We start from the raw sequence: 2500 nt of genomic DNA, 5'->3' as shown, positions 1-2500 counted from the left end.
CGAGAGTCGGGCAATGCCTCGGAACCGCCTAATACCATCTTGGAAGTTCCGAGGTAGCTAAAATCGGATAGGCTTTAATATCCATTTGGGGCTACCACCCCCATTCGGATTACCCAAACCCGGTAGCACAAGAAAAAAGAAAAAAATGTCCACTGAACCCCTTGCCGCCGCAGGGGGATGTGGTTGGGAACCTGCCGGGATCCCGAAGAGTAGTGGCACTCTTTTGACCTTTTCCTGCTCCGATTGTAACCGTGCGTTTTCGACAAAGTCCGGTTTAGGATTGCACAGGAGAAGCCAACATCCAACTTCATTCCATCAAGATAGTGTCCCAGTACGATCTCGAGCGAGGTGGAGTCACGAGGAGGATTTTTTTTTGCTGGCAAAAGAAGATTCACGCCTGGAGCAAGAAGGAATCAAAAAGAACAGATACGCCTTCCTGCAAAAAATCCTTCCTCATCGCACTCTGGATGCTATCAAGTCGAGGACGAAACGAGCAGAATTCAAGTCAATGAAACTGCAGATCGTCAAACCAACAGAGACGACTACCGAAGATAGTAGAACTCCAGAAAAACAATCATCGGAGGAGCATCCAGAAGTTGCCGCCTCGGAAAGCAGCTGGAAAGAGGTCATCTGGACTTATCTTGACTCCTTAGGAAGAGCAGATCATACTTCCTGGGGAGCCCCACTGCTTGACGAGGCCATCCACCATCGACTCGACGGTGACGAGTTGAGGTCTATACTCGATGAACATGCTTCGGAGATGACCTCCCGCTCATCAGCTTCCCATCGAGGATCACATAAACCCTCTGGAAGGAAACCACCCTCTGGGAAGCTGTCAAACCGGCTTCAGCGCAGGCTTGAATATAAAAAGGTTCAAGCTTTGTATCGGAAAAAGCGAACATCATGCGCTGAGCTGGTATTGAGTGGGGGATGGAAGACAAACACCAACGCAAGGAATGGACCCACCAAAGAAGAACTAACATCATTCTGGAAAAAGACCATGGAAGCTCCGAAGATTGAAGACAACCGTCCGGTAACTCCAATCAGATCAACGGCATGGGAGACGGTCAAGCCGATAACTCGAGAAACGATTCTGGACACCATCAAAGGATCATGCGAATCGTCTCCTGGACCGGACGGTGTCTCTCTTCGGATGCTGAAGTCCATTCCTTTGACCACCATCACGAAGATGTTCAATCTGTGGATGCTTAGCTGCAGTCAACCTCGAGCCTTACGAAAATCAAGGACTATACTAATACCAAAGGTGCCTTCCCCTACGAACCCGGGTGAGTTCAGGCCTATAACGATAGGCCCTATGATATCCCGGGTTTACCATAAAATCTTGGGAAGGCGGCTCGGGGAATGCTTTCCTCTCCAACCAGTCCAACGGGCGTTTCGACCAACAGACGGATGCGCTGAAAACATCATGCTGCTTGACGCCCTGTTGGACAATGCTAGACAACTACACAATCCGTTGCAAATTGCATTCTTGGATCTGAGGAAGGCATTTGACTCAGTGCACCACTCGAGTATTAGACGCGCTGCCATAAGGATGGGAACACCACCTCCTATGGTAGCGTACCTCACGAGCTGCTACATTGAAGCTACAACAACTATACATGGCGTCGAAATTCACCAAACCACCGGTGTGAAGCAGGGAGACCCTCTGTCTCCAATACTGTTCAACGCAGTATTGGATGAGGCCTTCTCGGCCTTAGAAGACCTTGGGCCAACCATAGAAGGCCAGAGGGTCCCTGCTCTAGGACTCGCCGACGACGCCATTATAGCGACGGAGACCGGAACAGCCCTACAACATCAAGTGGACCTGTTCTTAGAAGAAACAAGGACATCCGGCCTCCGTCCCAACGCCAGTAAATGTAGCACCCTCTCGATCAAGGTTGATGGTAAGAGGAAAAGGTGGGTTGTAGATAAAGAACAATCAATCACGGTAGAAGGAGAGGTAGTTCCTACCATGGGGCCTGAAGGGGTGTACAAGTACTTGGGCATCAATATTGGAGCCCAAGGAAGAAGAGGAATGCTTGGATCTAAGCTCCATCAAGGTCTCGAGCAACTGTCTCATGCACCTCTGAAACCCCAGCAACGACTATACCTCCTTCGAGCCCACCTAATCCCCAAGGTATCATACGTCGGAGTCCTCGGGAGAACATCAATGACAGAACTTCGACGTCTTGATCGTCACCTTCGACATCGCGTGAGGGCATGGCTACGCCTGCCAAAGGACACGCCAACTCCATACTTCCATGCCGATGCGAAGGATGGCGGCCTTGGAATACCATCCCTCGCCACGTCGATCGGACTGATGAAGACCGTGCGCTTTAGCAGGATGGCAACATCCAACGAACCCATCGTGCAAGCCATCAGCAGACACCCTCACATCCAACGTCTGCTCACACGATGGAGTTCTGCTAAAGTGCAAGGAACACCTGTCAACAACAAAGAGGAAACTAAAAAGACCTGGGCGAAGAATCTCCACAACACA

The 2500-nt window shown here is 50.4% G+C and overlaps 1 pseudogene; it reads left to right on the top strand.

The window, feature by feature from the left end:
• Positions 1 to 2500, top strand: part of LOC144413564 (large subunit ribosomal RNA) — a 7221-nt pseudogene that overhangs the window by 2629 nt on the left and 2092 nt on the right.

Source organism: Styela clava, chromosome 15 (assembly GCF_964204865.1).
Source record: "Styela clava chromosome 15, kaStyClav1.hap1.2, whole genome shotgun sequence".
Classification (NCBI taxonomy): Eukaryota; Metazoa; Chordata; class Ascidiacea; order Stolidobranchia; family Styelidae; genus Styela; species Styela clava.
Note: the sequence above shows the minus strand (reverse complement) of the source record. Positions and strands in the feature narration are given on the sequence as shown.